The sequence below is a fragment of the Stegastes partitus genome, unplaced genomic scaffold (assembly GCF_000690725.1).
Source record: "Stegastes partitus isolate 25-593 unplaced genomic scaffold, Stegastes_partitus-1.0.2 Scaffold1585, whole genome shotgun sequence".
In the NCBI taxonomy this organism is placed as follows: domain Eukaryota; kingdom Metazoa; phylum Chordata; class Actinopteri; family Pomacentridae; genus Stegastes; species Stegastes partitus.
The window spans coordinates 125,825-150,012 of NW_007579316.1; the positions used below are offsets into that span (position 1 = coordinate 125,825).

Consider the following 24,188-nt stretch of genomic DNA (forward strand, 5'->3'; position numbering starts at 1 on the left):
GGTACTGATGAACATTTTAAATACTGTAATACAGTATTTCATAAGAAGTAATATGGGAATTGATTTTAAAAAATAAAATAAATAAAAAGAAATATATATATATGCATTAATAGTGTTATCCTTGCCCACATCATTACATTTTAAAGGTATTAATACTGAAGTTCATGTGGCAAATGACGCCCTAATGGCAAGTTACTACAAATGCACATCCAGGCGTTCATGAGAAACACATTTGTGGTGTTTCTGACCAGCAAATGAATGCAAGCTATTCTATATCTATTGAACTCCATCAACTGCTGAGAGAGACATTTGTCTTTTTAGTCATATTGAAGACCTCGTCCACACATAGGCATTTTTAAAAATCGAGCTTTTTTGATATGTTTTGACCATTTTTGCCCATAAAACACAGCTTTAGGTCACTGAATAATTGAACTTTTGGGAAACTCCACCACAAAGACATTCCGTGTTGACATGTAGATTGTGATCCTATTTTTTTACAGAGGAGATTTTGCACAAAGGCAAAGGTGGCTAACATAGTGTTCATGCAAACAGGACTTTGTACATGTTTACATACAAAAAATGAATAAAAAGTCTACTTTGCACATACATGATCCCCTCCCTACTCGATGTTCAGTTATTGATAGCCTACCAGAATCAGTAATTGTTTAGTTTTTTTTCCCCCCAGGCTTCTGATTGGTCAACATGGCATTAGGCTTATTGTTTACCCTGATGCTGCCAGTGCTTAAATTATGTTTTAGTTTTTTCATATATGAATAGAAAAAAGCTTATTTAAGACATTGTAGAAAAAACATTTTTTTAAAATACCGATGCGCATGTGGAATATGGCACCTGTACAGTTGTGAGCAGGTAGTATACAGTGGAATTATTGCTTCTTTTTTCTTCAAGCGACAGAACTTACAGGGTAAAACATGCTAATCAGTGTTTCTGTGATGGCTATTGGAACACTTTTAAGTGTAAAAATGCTCAGCCATGGTGCTGACTGTTTGTTTTACTCATGGTACATCTCCTAACATATAAAAAACACCATATGGACATGCTAACCAGGTAAAACACTTAGTTCCCATCATGCTACAGGCAGTTAGTCCCTGATGCAAATCACCAGCTTCAGTTAAAGATCAATGAGGCAAAAAGAGCTTAAAATATTTCCAATATTTCTGTGCAGAGAGAAGCAGAAGTCCAGGCATACTTCCTGCTCAGTGTCTGCCTGCAGCCTTGTTGACTAAACTGTGCACCTTGACATAATGAAGTTGCACCCAGCTGCTTCAGAGTGCTGTGCTGGACGGCTGGAGGGGGAGGCGGTTTACTGTACCACGTGTGCTGCTGAGTAAGACCGCTGTTCACAATGTTCCACAGCTCTTGTTGTGAAATTGAGTTTTAAGCGTAGCCTTTGACCACTTCATTAATCATTGGTTTGTCCTTCTGCCTGGCCAACCCAGGACAGGTCAGGCCTTTGCTAATTCTTCCACAAGCTGCCGTGTCACACTCAACATAATATCCCAGCAATACATTTCTCCTAATCCCTTTTTATCAGGTTCGCTGGCCTTTCTGGTCAATCTAATTGCGACAAAGCCCACATAAGGGCTTTTGTGCCAAAAGAAAGTTCTTTTACGGTTTCAATTAAATGGCTGGGCCGGCCCAGCGGAAGCACTTGGCTGAATGCCAGTGTCCTTCAGACAAAGAATGTCACTGCGCATAATGGAAAGATAGAAACACTTCGGTGAGGAAGAAGGAAAAAAGGTGCAGAATGTGGAGGAGAAGAAAACCCACCCAGCTGCTCGGCCTCACAGTTTAGTTCACTTCAGAACCAAAGGTTTTAGATTTTTTTTTTCAGCGGGAAAGAGCACAAAGATTTAAGTTACAATCAAAACTAGCCTGAGGGATTATGNTCAGCGGGAAAGAGCACAAAGATTTAAGTTACAATCAAAACTAGCCTGAGGGATTATGAGCTGGAGAAAGCTGTGTGTGTGTGTGTGTGCGTGTGTGTGTGTGTGTGTGTGTGTGTGTGTGTGTGTGTGTGTGTGTGTGTTTGGGTGAATTCAAATACAGAGAGAGTGCATCACAGCTTCAGAAAAGGTGAAAACATGGATCTGAGTTTCAAGGTTTTGGGCACTGGATTAAAGGCTTTGATTAATTTCTATTGTGTTTAATGCACTAACAAGTCTATCTTCAGCTACTTAGACTATATGTATGGAGGTCCAGTCTGTATATATATATATATATACACAGCAAATCCTTCCCATTATGATTCGTTTCTTGCATCACCAGTGGGGAGAACTCTCTCTCAGCCCCTGTTCAGTCTTCCTCACAGCTACTCCTTCCAACCACATTACACCAAATCTCTGACATCCTTGTTGGCTTCCTCTAAATGTCAGAATTGATCTCTCAGTAGCCTCGACATGCTGAACCTGGGAGTCAGCTAGATCTCCTCTCTCATCTGGATGGGTCTTTGGTTTCCACACCAGGCCTTGATACAGCTCTGTACCCCACTGTGCAGACGATTCAAAGAAGTTGACAACATATTTCTTCATCTACTTGTTGATTCTCTGGGCCAATAAAGACAAACACCAACAGCAGGATTTAAACAAACATTAAAGTACAAATATTCCTATTCACCTTGATGTATCACAATGTGAGAGTTCAAAGCCATGTATGGACTGCAGAGAGGCAGAAAATAAGGGTGTGGAGGTTAGATAGTAAAAGTGTGTGTCATCTAAATGAAACAATGAATGACATGGCTATGATCTGATCTTCCTCGTACTATTACAAACTCCTTTGTAGTGTTTTGGCCTCTAGTAAGTCTTTAAATCATAGATGCATTAAAAGAAATTACATTTTTTTTTGTCACTTGTCACAGTATTGCAACAAAAACAATCCCCACCATGCAGTTTCCTCATCACGGTGAAAAATAAGTCTTTAAAAAAAAAAAGAAATCATTCATTTTAATTTAAAATTAAAATGAATTGTGGCCGTGTGATAGACTGGCAACCTGTCCAGGCTGTCCTCCGCCTTAACCCTGAGTCGGCTGGGATAGACTCCAGCTCCCACAACCCTAGTGAAGATTAACTAGATTAACCTATAGATAATGGATGAATGGATGGATGGATGGGTGGATTTTAATATATGGAGTTTTAATATTTATAAAATATGGAAATTGGGAAAAAAATGGAATCACTCAGTGGTGAAAGAAGTCATCAGATCTTTTGCCGTACTTTTAAAAAAAAGTAGCAATATCACAAAACAAAACAAACAAAAAAATAAAAACAAAATTTAATTCCAAGTAAAGGCACTAAATTCAAATTTTACTTTAGTGAAAGTAGTAGAAATATTGATATAAAAATATACTTGAAGCACCAAAAGCAATTCTACAAATTCTGGAAACTGGCCCCATCTACACTGTTTTATATATTTACTACTGATTAATTAACATGTCTATGCAAGCAGCAGCTTAATGTTATCAGGTTATTTTTAACAGCTGATACTACTGCTTGTCTGATCTCTCTTTAACAATTCCCTGTACCTGACACCTCCATATCGCCCCATATTGTCTGTCTGAACCCACTCCAGCCTCATCTTATCAGGACTCCCTCACTGACTGACTCCTTCTGTCTGTCTGTCTGTCTGTCTGTCTGTCTGTCTGTGACGACTCCTGATTGAATCCCATAAGGGGGAAAAACCCGCTCAGCACCTCTGTGTACAGGGCCGACAGACCCCCTGCTGGTTTCATCTGCAGTTTCATTCATCGTAATATTTTGCTTAGCAGACACCTCTGGCATGATGACCGACACCGGAACATCAGAGGAATTAAAGAAAAAATGTATTCTCAAGGTGAGGATTATGCTTATCTTATACATCCATTGCAAAAGGGTGACACAGGAATAAATAAATCATTCATGTCTTTTACAGTGAAATGTAGGCATCTAGTAATGCTTCTGCAATGCTTAGATCTCCATCGCTGTTTGAACGTATTTCTGTCACGTTTTTAATCCTGGCAATACGTCTTTTTGTCTGAATATGAAACAAGTTTACATGTGGATTTGAATCGCGTAGTGTTTCATTTGTATTTATTTGTATTCACTGATTTTGTGAGTTTAGGGCAGTGAACGTGCAAACTGTCTGTTTATTCAGATATTTCTTTCTCTGTGGTGGTGGATCAGAACCTCTTTGAGCTTAACAAAGCATATACTGTTCTGTTCCTGCTCTGAAAGTCAAAATCAAAAGCTTTCAACTATTGTAACCTCCTCTACATCAGCTTCAGCATGTTTAACCTGCTACAGTCTGACTGAAGGCCGTCAATACTGAGGATTTTTTCCTCACAAAGACAGACCGACACAGTTGAAGATAATTTTTGACACTTCCTGAAAATGTGTTCTGGCAAAGAAGAATGACCTTAAGCAAACCTCTTAATATGGTTTATTACAGTTTGGGTCTTGTTTTTCATAATTGTGGCCAACAGGGCAAGTATGGAAGCAGAAGACAGGCTCTGAGGGTTTGATGCTTCCTGCTGTACTTAAGCTGCAGCTTTGTGCGACCGCTTTCCCCTGCAATGAGGTTATCACTGACCTATCTGGTACCCTCACTTTCAGTTTCACCCCCAACTAAAATATTATTTAAATTCAGCACAACTGATTATACTGCATAGCATTTAAACATTTTACCTAATAAATAATGTTTGTAACATTTTTTTGTTATTTAACTTACGAATATCCAGAATTTAATTTTAAGTGTGAAGGTTTTCCTGTAGTCTGGCTGACTACACTAAACCTGCTCGAACAGAGGTCTGATCAGGCTGATTGGTTATTAGTTTTTAATCATTCACTTTTTTTATTTTTTCCCCCTTTTTCAAATGCATCAATACATAAGTAAACAAATAAAGACATATTTTAACCACTTCAATCAAGTTGCCTTTGAAAAAAATATTCAGGGTTTTATCTGAATTTGTGAAAAAAGTCAGAATCACAGTGATCAAAAATGTTGTCAAAAACATAAGATCCATGATGCAGTGGTGGGAATTAACTGTGTTAATTTAAACACCGCATTTATTTTCATTTCATGCTACTTTTTCCATCTAATGTGCTCAATTTCAGAGGAAACTATAGTACACACACACACACACACACACACACACACACACACTAACGCACACCATTGGGACAGTATATAGCAATTACTATATATAAACACATTACATTATATTGATAAAATATCATTTCTAATGTCTGAGTTATTGCTTTAGATTTAATTGTCCTGCAGCATAAAACTAACTACAATGATATATTGCACAAACCCAGTATTACATCCACAATATTAATACACTAAAATAATAACACACTGGGGAGTTAATTCCTTTAAAGTTTCACGTTTAAAATTTTAGAAAACAGGTTCTTGCTAATACCACTGAACTTCTACTTAAGTAAGATTTTGGATGGAAGATTCTTACTTCTGGTAGTGTTATTTTACTTTGACGTTTTAATGTAAAGGAAAACTTCTTTCACTACTGCCAAGTTGTAACAAATCAGAATGAAAACTGACCTTGAACCTGAGCTATAAATGTTATATACAGTGTAACACATACAATAGACAGTATGTATCATTGACACAGCAGCTGCAGCATTTACAGTCCACAGCAGCCTGGGGTGAGAACTGCTGTCTCTGACATTAAAACACTGTCAGTTTGCTTCTCCTCCAGAGCTTCTGGTCCTCAACAGGGTTTATGAGTTATAAACTCATTAAGTGACCTATTGGAAATAAAATACTTCTGGCTTATATGATATATTCCTGAATAAAAATTAAGAACAAATTAAAATGGTGAGCAAGGTTGCAACAACAAACATAAATACATTTGGAATCAGCAGGGCCTGTTGCTGCAAATAGTTCTATATATAATCATTATCTTTTCACATTTAAGTTGTTGTGTTACTTGTTGCTCACAAGCAGCAACAATAACTAACCTTTTTACAATAATATGTAATTGTACAATGAAAATGCTCAGAGGTAATTTTCATGTGGACATTCAGAACTTTTTACCCACAAAACTATAAACAGATCAATTGATCTTTTCTTTACAACCAAACTGCAACAGCAAACACCTTTTAAAGGAAATGCAGTTGCATCTGGATTGTGCACTGAGGAAATGTCAATTTAATCATTTGGCAGCTGCCAAATTAGTAATTTGTTCAAAAACAATGAACTTAGCTATACCAAAATATCTGATTTTGCAGAAGGAAGATGGTGTTCTGTTCAACACAAAAAGATTCCACTGTGATATTTTCCCATTTTGTGGTCTAAATTATAGACTGCAGTTTACAAATGTGATGTTGCATTTGTCTCTGAATGTTATCTAGTCAGCAGCTATCTAGCACCTAAACATAACTGGGAGACAGTTTAGTTTTATGTAAGTATATAGAGAAGATACCTGGCAGACACAGGTGGGTGAAGATCAGTCATGCAGTCAAGAATGATCTGGTGTTTCACAGTTTGCAATACTTTTGTTGACTCATTGTTTCTAAATTGTGCATTGTATCTAACTTGCTGTGTGTGTGTGTGTGTGTGTGTGTGTGTGTGTGTTGTGCTTTAATGTAGGTATAAATTACTGAGTTTTGTGTTTTCTGTGATTCCTGATGTATTTTAGTTTTGGGATTTATTTATTTATTTATTGCAAAATTTTACTGCTGTATTTTGTAAGACACCATCCTGAAACTAGACCTTGTTTAAAAGCATAAAGCCTCGTGATCCAAACGATGTAAACCACTTTAAGCTACCAACAGCACAGCAACAACAGTTCTTTACTTTGTAATAACAGTGAGTATAGAAAACCCGTAAATTCTTGTTTTTTGCTGTGTCTGGAGGGGCACACACGTTTGAATCACTGTATGCTAGACTTCACCAATGGACAAAATGCTTTCAAGATTTCAGTCTTTTGGGCAGAATGTTAAGTTAAGGGCCTTCTTAAATAGAAGCATATCATAACTAGCTCAGACTATAAAAGCTGAGGTGTGTGGCATCGGGTCATGACTATGGGCTATACATATGTAGTTAATTTTGATCTTTTAACATCAAGAATGTGTATTTATAAAATGTTTCATACTCTTTTAGCTTCCTCCGATAATAATTTAACATAAAAGGCAGCAGAGGAGTTTTGATTCTTGTTCTGCTCAGTGCGCTGCAGCTTGGCCACAGCTTCTCTCCGTGTGGCCAAAAAGCCACACCCAGTTAACACTGCTCTCCCCTGGGCTCATGCCTCCCCGCCTCCCCTCCTCTCCCCCGGCTCCTGTTAGAGGCGTCCATCCTTCACGCTGCTTTCAGACAGCTGTGCTTACTCTGCACTACATAGAGAGAGGGTGGGAAAGAAAGAGACGGGGAGAGAATTAGACTCAGCCTGCTGCTGGATAAAAGCAAGCTTTTTGTTTCCTAATGGAGCCTTGCCCATTTTATTTAGATCAGTCATTCAGACAGCGCCTGACATTGGCATCATTGATTTAACATCATTCATTTCATAAGGAGCAGGAGGGAAATGAGGAGATGAAGGTGGCTGACACTTCTGAGAAATGAGCACAGCGACAGGGATTCTGCATTCAGTCAGTCATTAAGTCGCATTCTTTTTTAAAAATATATATATATAAAAATTAAATGTATGCTCTGTATAATCACAGTCTTTTGATTTAGGTTTACCCCCATTTTTAAGTTCTTTTCATTGCTTGAGCAGATGTTTTCCTCGTTTAATTTTTGTGTGTGTGTGTGAATCAATTCCATCACCAGATTATTCTGTTACTAGAGGCAGAATTGTACAACTAAAACTGAAGCTATTTCTCTCAAAAATATATACATTTAAAAACCAACAAAAGAGATTTTACAAACAACCTATTCTAGCCTGGGCTCCGGCTGACTGACAGTGAGAAATATGGGCTGCAGTTTGTGAGGAGACAGACAGAGAGGCTGAGCGATCGGCAGACGGCCAGATTGAGTCCAGTATTTTCAGCCCCAGAATAAACTCCAGTCTTATCACAGGAGGAGCAGCTGGCTGCCGAGCAGGACAGGTGACAGAGATGATGCTGACAGCAGCCCAGCCTGCCAATCTAACGTCTCTCCGGATTCCCAGGGCAAGGGGGAAAGTGGAGGTGAGCTCCACTGATAGACGTTTGAAAGGAGCTGTACAGTTAAAGTTGCGGTCATCCTAAAGTTGCAGCTATATGAGCGGCAAATTTAGCTGATTTGGTGATTGACGAAGCTGCATTTAAAGCTTGTGTAGCCTGGGAAATGCAAAATTTGACTCCTTTGACAAGCATGATCTAATAGGATCTAGGAATTTGGAGCAATCCCCATGTTGAAGTGACTGATACAGCATGTTTAAAATGTAGTGACAGAGCTTGATCTCAGACCAAATTCCCTCTAACTTTCACCAAAAAAAAACGTTGTCATGATGAGCTGAGCTGACACCAGAAGGCTGCTGACGGAGGAAAGTTTCTCTGTGCTCATCTTAAATCTTGGTTTACCATGTGGATGTACAAGACGCATTTTGTGACATCACAATTAGTTTTTAGCCAGAAGCGTGTGATGTGGAAGCATCAAATCTCCAGGTCACAAAAACTAAGAATAGACTTTTCGGTGAAGTTAAGCTGTTTACATTAGAAGTCATTTTAAGAGAACAATTCAACAGTTTTTTTCCCCCCTTTTTTAATTTTTAATTTTAATTATTTTTTTTATTTTTTTTAAGAAACAATTATTTTTCAAAGCAACATCTTTTTAGATAACTGTATCCGAAGGGGATGTATAAAAACAAACCAGGGCCTCATACCTAAAAGCATATTGTTTTAGTTCATTTTTAAATCTTTTATACTTGTGTTCTTACATAGGTGAGTTTGATGTAAAAAGAATTTTAAATTAGCAAACAATGAAAAAAAAAAACACTATCACACACAGATCAATTCAGCAGTCAGTGTCTGACATCATCTGTTCTCACTGAAAAGCTACTTTTCTGATTGTATCTTTTCTTGCTCCGTATCTTTTCTGTTTATTTATAGTGAGTTCAGTGTCGTCTACAGCACCACAGACTTTTAATGCTGAGAAGCTTCTGAAAAATGAAAAATGAGCATATGGAGACGTGCTCTTAAAACACCTCTAAAACTAAAGACTTGTTAAGTTGTGTCTCTTTTTTAAAATCAAGATCAGTCCAACAATCTACAAAAACCCGATAGAAAACAACATTCATTATGAAACAAAGTATTCACTAAGTCATATCATGAAAAGATAAATAAATCTTTCAATTCTTTATTCTTTATTCATTTAACTGAATGTTGTAATCAAATCTATTCTAACCCATAATCTAAGTACAATGCAGCAATTGAGACTGCAAGTAAGTTCAGTATATCTATGTCCATGGCAACTATCCAGCTCCATCAGTTGATGAAGACCATGTGATATGGTGGAAAGGGGAAAAAAGTAGTCATTGTTATGAAAGAAAAAAAAAAGAAAGAATGTGAAACTGTATTTGCAACATACTGTATGAACAAACCGGATTCATCAGTCATGAGCATATGTCATGGTGAAGTGAACAGAAATGTGGGTTTTGGACCGTTAGTTGGACGTCATCTTGAGCAGTAGGGCATTTTAGTAGAACTTTTTTTTTTTTTTAACCAATTTTCTTACATTTAATCAGCTAAACTGTGATTAGTTAGGAAACTAATCTCCAAATTAAATTGATAATGAAAGTAATTAGTGGTTTACAGCCCCAGCTGAGTGACAATACATCCGGTATGCATGCAACAAAGCATGCAAGTCACCCTTTGAAAGTTTCACAGGGAACAACTGGTACTGAGTCTCCCGGCTATGTGTCTCCAGACTGAATGTCTGTAAACCAGCACGGCAAGGATTCACATTTGCTTTCCAAAGTAAAGATGACAGTATCTCGAGGTCCATCAGGACATTGGCAGAGCAGCAGGAAGGATAATTAATGCCTATAAATAGGAAATTGTTTCTTTCTGTACTTTCTATACTGCTAGACAGTCCAAATTAAACCAGCCCTTAACGGACTGTATCTGAACGCAAATTTTAAAAAAAGGATGTAAATTGCATTTTTTTTTCTCTCTTTCCCAGTAGTTTTCTTTGAGCTCTGTGTAAATCTTGACTTTCTTCTTTAAGAAGGCAACTTTTAGTGCTTAATTAGTTCATAAAATCTTGTAGGGTGTGCCAGCCCTGAAGCAGGGTCCCCACGGCAGACCAACAACAGTCTGCTCATTAGAAGAAGCCACTGGTCTGTGTCTGTCGCTCTGCATGGGCTGCTATCACAGTCTCTGTGGCTCAGAGCAAGCTACAGGAACACACATGCTTAAACCACAGGTACACGTACCCACAAAACCCTTCTTTAAAGAATGAGATTTGATATTTTCCTTATTGTCAACAAATTCCACAAAAAGACCAAAACTAACAATGACTTGATCCTTCTAACAAATATTGTGTGTGCATCGGAGCCTGATCTGTCTTATTCCTCCGTGCCACTGAGCTTCACTGTTGTCCAGAAACTATTAAAAACACATCAGTGAGCCACACTGTTGCACTTTGCTGACATGTTCCTGCAGTTTATTTGGTTTCAGTCCCCTCATCCATCAGAACACTGTGCAGCTGTCAGAATTACTTTGTAACAAAATGTGTAAAAATCCAAAACTAGTGCCCTAGAAATCTAGTGTTTCCTTATTTGTTTAGTAACCTTTGATAAAATCTATAGCGACCTGCTGTGTTAGGAAATTTCAGACATATTTGAGAAGGTTTTTTTTTTACAAGACTTATATATTCAGTCAACCCTGACTGCTTAGAATGACATTCAAACACTAATTAGTTTGCTGAAAACTTTTTCAAAGATGTGATTCTTGCAATTCATCTGCATTTCTAATCGAGAGACAGCTATGTTCTTGTAAGAGTTTGTAAAGGTGCATGGATGGGAGGCGGGTGTGTAAAGCCCAACACTTCGACAAATGAGACCGAGGTTTGCATCCTTCCTCCTCTGTGTAGGTCATGTTTTGGTTAAAGTTAGGAAAAGACTGTGGTTGAATCAGAAACAGGGCTGCCTCTTCATAGGTTGTGCAGAGTGCTAACTATGGTACTAAAAATATAGACATAAAAATGGAACATTCCAAAGTGCAAGCTTAGGCAGTGTGATAAGAAGTGGACATAGAACATAAGAACATGACAAAAGATGTGAACATAAACATAGCATAAAATACAGTACAGAGCAGTATGCATCGCAAGTCCTGAATTCTGCGAGTGATCATAACACGGTGCAGTTCATTAAATATGCTTAAATACAGAGTTCTAAGTTGTCTGTATGGGTAATTAAGCTTTAATATATGGAGATGGATATAATGTAACTAAATACATTCACAAAAGGGCGGCACTTAAGAACAGTTTTGAGGTTCTTGTACTTTGAAAACATCCATTTCATGCTACATTTATGTAATAATTCTACTCAGTTATATTTTAAGGGGCAATGGTACTTTGTACTTATCTATATTTACCTTTATCACTGTAGCTACTAGTTAATGTGCAGATAAAGTTTTGCATGCAGACCATACAAAGAGGTTATAAAATATGTTTTTTTTTTTAGATATCCTGTTGTACACAATACAGTAAAACTCCAATACGCCACTGAAAGCAACAGAGTCTACAGCTGTTTAGTGAAATTACTAAGCTTCCTATTATATGAAACTTTGCTTATGAAAGCTGTTTTACAAGACGCATTGGTCTATTTCTAGTCGGTACTTGGGACTGAGAGCCACAGACAGGCTGAGTTAAGTCATTGTTGGTTTGGATCTTTCTACATTGGCCATTTCCTCTTACACTGTCTTTGTGTTGCATCATGAAAACCCTTTCAGTTTACACCCTGCTTATTTCTGTTTGATGAAATCAATCCTTAAGCATCAGTTTGTAATTTTGTGCTATTGTGATTCTCTGTTCTGGCTGTTTTTCTGCCCCTTTTCAGGTTCGGTATTGCAGTGTTCAAAGCCCCAGTGCAACAACATTACTGCCACCTGTGCCTGCAAGTAAGAGGCACAATATAACAAAGTGGCGTGTCACGTAATAGCAAGGTGAGGCCGTGGAGCCGCTGATAATTTCATGATGGGGGAGCTATTGTATTGCAGCTGCAGAGAGGAGGGGGGGAAAGAGAGAGTGACTCTAGACTGGATGTTTGGCAGGCTTGGCACCTCGCAGCAGCTCTGAACCAGCTGGCATCCACGGATAGACAGAAGGGAAGATGGAGAGAGACAGGAAGGAAGACAGGGAGGGATGCAAGTAGCATGACGGCTATGAGACAGATGAAGAGGTGGAGAAAGAATGAGACAAGGTTAGGATGGATGAAAAGGAAGCAAAGAAGGGAAGACAGTCTGCACACACACATAGAACGGCCATGAAATGTAATATCTGGCTTTCCAGAGCCGCCCCATCATCTCTGCCTCTCCCTCCCATCTCTTGCTGTGTGCAGTAGCATCAAATTGAGTTGTCATCTGCAGAGCCAGTGGTGCCGAATTACCAGCACCTACTAAATTGTTGCTTTTCCTAATTAGCTCCAATGTGAACTCAGAGACTTGGCGTCCTAAAATGTGTGTCACTTTTATAATCCATCCCGCAGAGTAATTTAAATCGGAGGGAGCTACCTTTAGGCTGCACCGTGGCTGGAGTCATTTCCAGGCCACATTAAATGATAAGATCTGTAATAAGACTGAAATATAGCTTAGTTGATTGAGCCAGGTGAAGGAGAGAGCTCTTGTTATATTAATCCTAATGCGAAAATGATGGAAGAAAAATGAAGTCAGATAGTGAATAAATGATTAATCACACAAGTAGCGGGATGTGCGAGCAGCGCAACCGAAATTATATTGATGCATTTATACAATTATTTGCTAAATACCTCAAAGAGTGTGAATGCAAATTGAATACAGTGACTCGTGGCTACTAAGCAGGTGCACACAAGCAGAGGCAGGATTATCAGATTGAATCCAACCCAGAACTCTAAACTAATTAAAACATTCTCAGACACAAGAGCTTTATCTCCTCGTCTTTATGAGCAAGTTTGTTGTATATTTAGAGGAGATTTTGTCAATAAAGTGAGAACTTTGAGGCGTAAGAGTGAAGGCGCAGGATTATTTGCAGGAAAAAAAGGGGTTGCTATGGCGGTCCTTGAGAGCCGCGCAGTGTGGCCAACAGTTTCCTTATCCCTCTAGTTAACTGAGTAGGATGTCTGCCAAGCTCCCGAGGGAGTATGTGTGTGTGTGTGTGTGTGTGTGTGCGTGCTAATGAAAGAAAAAAGAGAGAGGAAGGAGAGCGATTCCACTGGGGTGAGATTTGCTGAATGGACAGACTGACAGCCAGAGACTTCCTGTGAGTGGCCACACCAGAGGACAGCCGGACATGCTCAGGCTTTGCACCTCAGCTGGCTGACAAATTCAATTTTCATACTATATACGTGGAGACGTGCATCTCAGCGAGAGGCCGCAGTGCTATGTAGGTCACAACTTGGTGAAGAAGTCAGGACATACTCAGGGTGTGTATGTTTGCATCTTGTACATGCTGCTGCAGTTAACAGGGTCAGTTGATGGCAGAAAAATTGAACAGATTTATATTCTCTCCCACAAAATAATTCTATGCATTATGCTAGTGACAGCAAGAAAATATTGGATACCAATAGTAAAATGAGGAAATGTTATAATAAGTCAGTAAAATGTTGACTGACCATGATCAATCGAAGCGCTGGCAGTGCTTGGTCTGGATTATAACACAGAAATGCTATTTATATTTAATCAAAACCACCGACTTTCGCCAAACGTAGAAAGGACTTTCTTTTCTTCAGTTAACCATAAACAGGACTTTGGACTTTTGGCCACCCCAGTTATGTGTTTTGTTAGCCTACTTTCTCTCCCGACCACTTCCTGCTAACTCTGATGGAACGTGTTGTTTCATTCTTTCAAAAAAGATAGAAAAAAGAACAACTTTTTCTCTAAATCTAATATATCGTGTGATTACATTTGTTAGTACATTGTAAGTGGGGAAACAGTTTAGTAGATTAACCTAATTTGGAGAACACAGAATCAATGAAAAAAAAATCACGACTTTTTGCTAAAAATATGAAGGAATCCTTTTATTTTTAACTTCTGCAAATTTCTTGTAAATTGTTCTGTTTGGCTGCTACAGTTGCTGAACACCCATTGTATGTAGACAGGAAATGATGGTGTGTTATATGTGAAGAGTTCATTGGCAAAAACAGATAACTCCATCTTCGCAAAGCTTCAGAAAACCCACTTTTCCATCGTCTACCTGAGACAACATCAATCAAACTTCAGTTATCTCTGTTTTTGTTGTGTCATTTCTACTGAGTCAAATCCGCTCAACTTCTGTTCGATTGATATTATCTCAAGCAAACAACAAAAAAATAGATTTTCTGAAAATCTACAAAAATGGAGTTATCTGTTTTTGTAAATGAACTCTTCATGTATTTCAGAGCCACATCTCAATACTTCATCTATCAGCTGAGACCATTTCAAGCAGAAGCCCAACAAGTGGCCCAAAAGCCATCTGTTAAGCAGTTTAAGCAGCTACAAATGTGTGTAGCTGTTCTTGTTGTTCAGTTACTTGCACCACTAAATTGCAGCAGCAACTCAGGTGGGTCCTGAATTCCACACTAACTGACGGGCCCCATCTTGTGGTGGGGCCCTGTGAGATATCCTGTGTTAAAATCTACTCTGTGTCTGTGTTGTCCTGATGTGGAACATGTTCCCAGAAAAAGCAGTATTTAATCCGATTACAACAATCTAAGACATGTTGACTTTGGTTTCGGCACAGAAGTTGTTGTTGTAGGCCACATATTAGTTGTAAATCTGGCCATGCTCTGGACACATGTAACCAGTTAAAAAGGATTTGCTTTAGGCAAAACATTTTAGGTTTTTTATTTTAGTCTTCTTGATTACTTATTGAGTTTACCTCTTAAGTTTTTAAACAGGAAGCCGTTGGTTCAACAAACTGTAAAATATTGTTACTTTCTAAAACTCTGTATTTCAACATTTGATTTTGTAGTTTTTGGTATAACTTATGTATTTAAGAAAAAATGTAACATAAAAAAAATAGATTATCTAAATAAATTCACTGTGAGAAAGTTCAAAACAGGCCTTTTTCTTCATGAAAGATGATTGACCCAGTGCTTAAACTGAGATTCACATAATGTAACAATAAAAATATGTTCAAATTGTAAATACAGTGGATGTGTGAAGTAATTGATCCAGAGCGAGTTTAAAAAGCAGATGTATTTCTGTTAGAGGGCTAAATTTATGTAATTATAAAATAATCAATGAAAAGATTGAAATAATATTGTTCATCGTGGTACTTCGTGTCTTTATTTGACATGATTTTACATGAATTTTGACTGTAATTTACAACAGCATTTGACGCTTTTCAGTTTTCTGTGTACATACTAGCTCATTTATCTGTGCTTTATAACCTTATAAGAGGAGAGAAGTTACCAGCAGCATCTGTTACTTTTTGATCATATGTCCAAATTGGATACGCTGTGTCGGAAGAATTACCAAATAAATGCTTCTACTTTTATTTTTTTATTTAATCAGGAAAGCAAGGGACTAAATGAATTTTTCACTTCCAGCTTGACTGCAGTCAGGTTGATTTTTCTTTTAATCGGACAGTGAACACATCCCACACACACCTCTCTGAGTGTCCCTGAGGTGGCTTGTTAGTGTTACTTTTTGAGAATAAAAGGACAATTTCAAATGTCAGCGTAACCCTTAAATAGCTTCTATGCAGCATTTCAGCTGAGTCACATGAGTTTCCAGAGCGATCATTTGCTGCTGCCCCACGCTGCCGGCCACAAGACCATCCTAATCAGCAGCAGAACCAGCCTGACTCAACAACATGAGATGTATAAAGTGATATCGCCCTGTTTGGCAACAAGAGTGACAACTTCTAGTGTTAGTTAATGGAAACTACAAAAAAGCAAATTTATTGAAGTATGACTTATATATTTAAAATGTATTTTATTTCTATTTTATTTTTTACTTTGACTCAATTTATAGCTTTGCTTATGATTTTTGTTTATTTAAAATAAATTAAAAAGATAACTCTTGTGCTCTTTTTAAGTTCCATTACTCTCTGCCTCTGACAAAGATTAATTCTTACTCTTTAAAAAAATAAAAAGGTGCAATTAATTACTGAAATGTTAGAATAGATTATTTTCTCTCTACAGAGGTTGGGTCATGATTCCAGCTAAGTTTGAAAAGAAGAAACTGAAGCACAAACAAATTCCAATCTGATCAAATCAGTGTAATCAAAGTCAAATAAAGCTGACCTTTATCTTCACACCGTTGCAGTAAACAGGCAGTAGAAAGGCAGTAAACGGTTTAATTTGCAGTAATTCCCTACCTGTCAGCTGATTCCAGGGCTGCAGGTAGTGCAGAAAACCCTCTGCTCTCCAAATAAAGGCTGACGGCCGCCCTGCGGGAAGAAAGCAAATGTCAAAGTAATTAATTTGTTTTCCTTTAAGAGTAATAATAAAGGGCCAATGGTGTGTGTTACACAGGATGGACTGTGACTCCTCACACCCACGTACACACACACACACACACACACTCACACATATACAGACATTGTATTGTTTTTAATTCAGTGTAATAAATCACTTAAAAGGTGTCAGCAATTGCACATAGGCATTGGACGTCGGGTATTTTGCATGTGTGTGTGAGCTTACAGCTGTATATACATTCACCTTGTGTGTGTGTGTGTGTGTGTGTGTGTGTGTTGTCCCTGTAGCGTGCCTGTGCAGCCTCCCTATTGACTGCGTCTCTCTCAGGCGGTGAGGCAGTGATGAGGTCCGTTCTGCGTTGATAATAAGCTCATTAATCATGCAGCTATACGGCCTGCAGCTTCCCAGCTATGATTATCAACATTGATTGGCTCGGGGAGAAAGCAGTCGCTGCCTCTGGACCAATGGAGGCAGAGGTTGTTGGGGTGTAACAGCCAAGCAGACAACTATCGATTTGAGCATGAGGGGAGACTAAATGGAATCCAAATGTTTTTCCTTTGAGATGAGACAGTTATCAGGGCGTTGGGGATGCCAGGAGGAGACAAGTCTCCACAGGATGGACTCAGTTTTGGGTTCATTCAGGATATTTTAAACTGATGGTGCATTTTTCTTTAAATATAAATTTCAATGTTTTTCGGGGGGAAGGGGCCAGAGTTGTGCACCTTACTTGAGGTTTATTTACCTTAAAATGTCTTAATTATTTGTGTTCTCTGTAAATACTGATGTAAGTGTGTATGTGTATGTTTTGTGTTGGGTTGTGGAGTTTTGCATTCAGTTTATGCAATAGAAGTAAATGATAAAAATATCAAATAAAAATGTTTTCACACTATTTAGTCATTAGTAATAATCATTAATCAATTTTTGAGCACATTATAAAATGACAGCTTGCTATTGTTGTGCTCTATAGCAAAATATACAATATATTTGGAAATAAGCTGCAGTGACTCAAGAACTAATGCATAATTACAGAAACTGAAACCAGCCTTAACCTGCCAGCATCAACAGTCTGAATACAATATTCACTTAAATCAAAGGCAAAATAACTGTTAGTCAAATGCACAAGCTTTGAACATAGTTGCCCATTAGTCTTGATTTTTATATATTGTGCTTCAATTTGGCCTCCAAATTTGAAGGAATAAGCCCAGTGTTGTATATTTTCAGTTTAACAGCCAGTGATGTGTTCTGCTGCTCTCACTCATGCAAAGATCATCTGACTGATTCAAACCCAAACAGGACATTGTTTTTATTTTTTTTAAAACAAAAAAAATAAAATAAAAATAAAAAAAAATACCCAAGGAACAGTTTACACAGCTTACAGGTTATTGGCAATCCCTGTCAGGTTTATGTATAATGTAATACCTCACAAACTTTCTATAACATTAAAATGCATTTTAGTGGCCAGTTCACCTCATTTGCAAGCCAAATCTTTATTCTTATATAAGTAAAAGTCACACAGACACATACACATAATGACACCACATATACAGCACTTTGAGATGCATTATGTTCACATGTATCTTTGTTGCCGTCATGCTCAATGCTGTACTTTGTGTTACAACAGTCCCTCATCTCCTGCACAAGAAAGGAGGATATAGAATTAGGGCAGCCTAAAAAAGAGATTGGAATAGAAAGATGAGTACAGAGGCTCCAGGGTCTGGTCAAAATTACCTCAGTCTGCTCCTCAAATGAAAGCAAATGTGTCCTCACAGCTCTGCTAGAAGCATCAGGCAGAGGCTGCTCACTGACACACACGAGGCTTTGAATAGAACACTGCATTAGCTTTCCACTGCATCACTTTGAAGAGACACGAGCATCTGAGTATTGACTAACAAACTAGTTACCACTCGATTCTGGGAATCATACACATTCTTGTATGAAGAATAGCTGAAAAGATTGATTTCTGTCTCTCTTTTTTTGTGAGGTGATTCAAACAGTGTGAGAATCTACGGATCTCAACAGAAATGATTCAAGTCTTTAGAAAAGTGACAAACAAGGACCTGTATGTCATCTAAAGCCCCCGAGTGCCTTTTCAAAGCTTACTGATTTCAAGTTTCTGCTGGGATCAAGAGGCTTTTCAGACAGCCGTTTATTCCGATGTTCTCGATGGAGGCTGCACCTGGTTCACCTCGCCTCACCCTCCAGCCTCCCACCGAGACACACGACTCCACCAAACGGGGCCAAAAACAGCAGAGAAAGGCGGAATTAAAGAGACAGAGAACAAGTCGAGGACTCGCTAAGACCACACACATAAATCCTCTCTCTTTCTCACAAGCCTGTGCGCACACACACACAGCCTCCGATAAAACCCACTAGCAAACTCTGTCACTCAATTAATGTCTCGTTTTATCTGGTTTTAACATACCTGCCATCCTCAGCTGGAATTAAAGCCTCACCTTTTTCTCCTTCTCCCCTGCACACACACTTTTTTTTCTCTCTCTAAGTAGCTACACACAGTGTGTGGGATTAGGCACTGTGGTAATAACTTCCATATTGAAAAATGCAAGATTGGGCTTCCTCATGTTCACAAAGACTTTAGCTCTTATAAATAGAATTGCCTTACACTTCGCATATGCCTCCAGACTGAACCCATGTCTGTCTTTTATAGTTTTATTTCCAGTTTTATCATGGTTAAACACCAGCCTGCTGTTTATATTTGTAGTTTTTTTTTTTTTTTTTTTTTTTTTCCTTAGGATTGGATGATGCCAAGCGGGACTAATGCCACGAACTGTCTTGTACAGTGTTTTCCACAGTGTTTTGCAGTTCAAATGGCGGATTGGAAAGTGCTGACATTCCGGTGGCAGATATTGCTCTCTTGCCCGCCAGCGCCCTAAATCCCCTGTTGCGAGGAGTGTGGTGTGAAATCCATTTACCACAGATTCCTGCAGAAAGCTTGTCATCTCATTGAAAAGATCCCCCTGAAATGTGGAAGAAGCCTTTACTGTAGATTTTTTATTTAAAGAAAAAACAAAAAGCAGGATACTCTTCTTCTGCCATATTTCACTCCCTCTTTGTCTATCAGTCTGTCTTTTTGTTTCTCGTTCAATTTCCTGCAGAAAAAAGCAATGTCTCTTGGTAGTAAACAAAGATGGCTGCTCCAGCTCTGTCACAGTGGGCTAAATCTTTCATAAAAGACATCAGGAGACTGTATACAGTCCTGGTCCCTGAGGCATGGGAGCGCTAACAGGCGTAAGTGAGGGTATATGATTTCTTTTATTTCAGCGCAAGGAGCTGCTGTTGCACTCATGCCCTAACAATGCACCCAACATTTAACCTATGACTGATCTGAAACAAAAAACACACACTGGTGCATTAATCATGTTTGTCCCAGGTTGGTACTCTGCTGTGATTGTGAATGTTCCCGCATTGTTCAGGCTGAAAAATTCCGCCATATGGAGGCAAAATGCTGCTTTTACTCAGAATCCATATGCATCAAGCCATCCTTTTTACCGCCCACAGCAGACGCTCCGGCTCTGGTTTCCGAATACAAAACTGGAACAGAAAAAAAATTGATCGCTGGAGAACTGTACATTCAGTCTAATGACTCATGTCGTGTCTCTACAAGAATTCCAGCAACAGTCGAGTCATATTGCCTCAGGATGGTCTCAAAGCGAGCTGATGTGCTCTCTAGAGTCAATATCACCTCTTTTGTCTGAGGAGAAACAAAGGTCTCATACAGCTGCTCTTGAAAGCGATGTTATCATTAGTGTATTTAATAACGTCAGTGCAAAAGAGGACAGAAATCCTCTTTTTAATCAGAAACACAGATGAAAATGTAATTTAAACAAAAGCACTGTTTGATCATAGTAGTAGTCTCCAGCATCAGCATGTAGTCTAGTTTAAACCAATCAGAAGTGGTCCTGATGAGAGAGAAAGAGAGAGAGAGAGAGAGAGAGAGAGAGAGAGAGAGAGAGTGTGTGTGTGTGTGTGTGTGTGTGTGTGTGTCCTGCCTTCGCTCTCCAGAGCTATTTCAGGTCTGGATGCCTTTGTGTGCAGCTATATGTCAAACAAAGGGCCGCTATGCCTGCCTGCCTGCTGTCCATACGCCTGGGCTGGGGGGAGGGAGGACAGAGATGTGCTCTGTGTGTGTGTGTGTGTGTGTGTGTGTGTGTGTGTGTGTCTTTTGGTTTGGAGTGGAGGGGGTGTGCTGTCTGTAGGGAGCAACCAGGCGTGTGAAAATACTCCACACTGACTCTCTCTTTCCTCCTCCTCCTGACGCCTTTGTGCTGTTTCTTTCATTCCTCTGTCCTTTTCCTTCATTTTCATATGTGTTTGCTTTATCTCCACAACCCTTTACCCTTCACCCTCTGATCTTTCCAATTTTTCTGACGCCCCCCCCTCCTTCCCCACTCTCTATTCTTGTCTGTCCTCAGATGTCATGCAGCTAATATTAGCCTGCAACAAATTATAATGGAAAGTTTACCGCCCATTACAGCTCCTTTGGTGAGAGACAATCTTTGATATGGAAATGCTGCCGCCACAGTGTAGGATGCATACATATGCGCTACATTTGGTTGTGCATGTGTGTGCTTTTTCCCTGTGTGTGAGAGAGACAAGCGTGGGAAGACAATGAAAAATGGAAGGTGTAACCTCAGGGAACCCTGTCGTAAACCGTTTCGACAAATTGGGACTGAGGGTACGTTATCTCAGAGGGTTTGTCACAGCTCACAGCCAATATACACACACATCAAACTGACACATGACAAATGGTAGGTGTGGATGATGGAGTTACTATGAGCCAATAATCTCTTTAATGTATTCAATCCTGCTTAGGCATACAAAGTATCTAAGTGCTTAAAGTAGAGAAAGGTTAGCGGGCGCTAACAGTAAAGCAGGCAATAGTGAACAAAGAAAAATGAGAGTACAGTTAACATCCATCAGTTTGATAGTTGGGACTCTAATATCTCCGAGCACAGAAAGAAAAAGACACCAAAAAATGAAAAAATTGTAATACATCCAAGTCATGATCAAATGTAGCCAAATGAGTGAAGGAATCTACAGAGACAAAGAAAAAGAAGAAGGCTTACCTTCCAGTCCACAGCCACATGTGAGAGTCCATCGCTCCTCAGACACACACACACACACACACACACAAATACACAAATACACACACACAGTCATCACACATGTGCTCCCACGCGCTCACACACACCGTGTGCAAGGAGGGAGAGACGAGAACCCATCATTGTTCTCATAACCCCTCCCACACGGATGCGTAGCTCTGTCTGGATGGAAACATGTAGGAGTAGCACTCACACACAGACGCACACTTTCTCACAGTGTCTGGCTAAAAAACATGCAGCATCAACAGTCTACCTTGTTGCAGCCTCCCTATACTCCAGGAATTCCAACACACACATGCGCATGTACAAGCACACATTCACACACGCTCGCTTGCACGCACACACACGCACACACACACTCTCACACACACACACACACACTCATCCTCCACTCCTATATGCTTACAGCACACAGCACACAAAGACTCCCACTCAGACTGTGTGATCATGTGATGTGTGTGATGCGCAATGCATGCATGCATGTGAGCGCATGTGGTGTCTCTCCACTGCCTGCTCCTCATCAGCTACTTTGTCTACAGTATGAGCTTTTTTTTTCACACAGTGCTGTGCTACACTAATGTCTGATGTGTGTTTTTCATCCACACACACACACACACACACACACACACACACACACACACTACAATAACGCCCCATCTCCGTGCCTGTGTGTGTATGAACACATAAGTGACCATATGTGTGTTTTTCACCAAAGGGGTTAGGTGTGAGGATAAACAAACATGCACTTTAACAAACCCTCATTTTGCACGGCCATCGGGGGGAAACAGCTCTCACGTCTGTTGTATTAGTCCCGAGGGGCAGTATGGCTACATGTACTTACCCCGTCTGCATTATTGATGGCTGATAATGGTGTCATTATAACAGGATAGGAAGCTGGTGGATGTTTTAACACATCGCTGATGAGGACGCGTGAGGAGTCCACATGGGCCAAGCTGGGCCACTTCCCCCTCTTGAAAAAAGGAGGATGGAGAGGCAGAGGGAGGTGTTTCACTGGGAAGTAGGGATACTAAAGCAATGATGGTCTAAGCTGTACACTACCAGACTACTTTCCAAGCCATTATACAAGATAAGCTAATAAATGTTTTACTATATGGCAATTTGGTATGACAAGCTTGTGCTAGTGCTTGTTTGAGCCATGCTGGTCTGAACCAGGCCAGTGTTGGTTATTTTCTGCTGACTGTAGGTGTTTGAGTCCAGCCGACTCGCCAACTTAGCTGTCTGTATTTTCTAACTGTGCAGACTTGGTATAAATCCGAAAGTGGAATGGACGGATATAAATCTTAAAAACAGCAGAGCGCTACCTTTTAGCAAAGAGTGTATGTGTGACAAAAAGCCGAGCTGGCTTTTCATTCAGTTCTGCATTTCTGCTGCGTTTTTACAGCACTGCTATGAAAAAAGAAAAGGTTGTAAGGTCAGGTGTCTATTGGAGCAACATTCACAATCTGTCTTACTAATTAAGAACACACACACACACACACACACACACACACACATAAAAATTTGTAGTGTGCATGCAAGGACACTTTTCCTCATACAGTGTCGGTCCCAAGACAGTTATTTTTTTTAGAACAACTTTATATATAAATATATATATACATTCATACACGCTATAGAATGTTTGTATTGTTGCAAAATGCATTGAAAGCGCTCTCATAACACACCAAACTGATTTTATGCATGAATCCCTAATATGTTACATTTCATTTTGTTGGTTATATGACTAAATTAATTAACACTCCATCCAATCTGCATTCATACTTTCCTTAACAGTTTTGTTAAATGGGTTTTCAGATGATGTGTAATTAAACAAAATAAAAGGGTCCAAATGAAGTCATATTTGTAATTATTAAGGCCGCTTTGAAACTGAAATTTAAACAATTTTACAACATGTCTCAGTGTTCACTGAAGCAATTTGCTCAACAAAAGTCAGAGTACAGATGTGTTAAACACTCATTAAAAATCTAATTAAATTTGTTGCGAACTGTCTTTGTTATCGACTCTGTGATGAAGAACAAAGCATTTCAATGTCCTCTTAGTGACACACACACGTGCAGGGACACACACACATACTTGAGTGAACATGGTCTGATGTGTGTTTTACATTTCTGCTGAATGGAAATATTTGTCATTCGTATAATGAATACATCATTTGTTGTTGGGTATATTTAACAATTGCATTGTAGTTTCACATGCAGGTATTAAATGCAGCTGGGAGATACGGACAATTAAAATATTAAAATACTATTGAGGTTGCATTTAGCTTTACACAGTAGTTCCTCTGGTTTCTACCAAATTCAACTATTGATGACCTGGACTGAAAAAAAGGAAACATTTTTTTTTTAAATTTTAATATGGCCAGTTATTTACATTTTAAATTTTAATATATACTTCATATTTATTTATTTATTTCTCGGATAAAATACTGTGTACTTATATTTTATGGTGTTTCTTTCTAAAAGAGAAGCTGTCACTGATGGGGCCCCTGTGCTTTCCCCAACACTACACAGAAAGTGAGTTCA

At 39.0% G+C, this 24,188-nt stretch overlaps 1 long non-coding RNA gene across 1 annotated transcript in view; it reads right to left on the reverse strand.

Annotated features, from left to right (window-relative positions):
• LOC103371437 (uncharacterized) overlaps positions 1-24,188 on the reverse strand; it is a 31,573-nt gene that overhangs the window by 3,231 nt on the left and 4,154 nt on the right. Inside the window, exon 2 of the long non-coding RNA XR_520942.1 lies at positions 16,429-16,500. This is a non-coding gene — a long non-coding RNA (uncharacterized LOC103371437). The remainder of the gene's footprint in view (positions 1-16,428; positions 16,501-24,188) is intronic.